The sequence below is a fragment of the Morone saxatilis genome, unplaced genomic scaffold, assembly GCF_004916995.1.
Source record: "Morone saxatilis isolate NCDOM2014 unplaced genomic scaffold, NCSU_SB_2.0 Contig9, whole genome shotgun sequence".
NCBI lineage: Eukaryota > Metazoa > Chordata > Actinopteri > Moronidae > Morone > Morone saxatilis.
Window position 1 is genome coordinate 9130661 of NW_023340268.1, and position 332 is coordinate 9130992.

Genomic DNA, 332 nt, shown 5'->3' on the forward strand with positions numbered 1-332 from the left:
AAAGTGCTGTACAGGAGAATAAAAAATACTCAAAATGTAAAATAATCAAGTTGATTTTTATCAAATTTCCTAAATATCCTACAAGTTGTTTCTGGTGTTATTTTATGTGAGTTCACTTTTTATCTTCAATATTACATTTATTTTTATGAAGTCTTTTATGTAGACTAACTGAAATATTGAAGATACATCAGCTTAATTTATCTTTGATGTAAATGCATTACAAAATACTACACAGTTTAAATGATTAAATCTTTTCTTCAATCTGGCCGCTCTGTAAATGCATCCCTGTCAATATGGTCATTCTGCAGTGGCTACAGCAGTGCTACACAGTC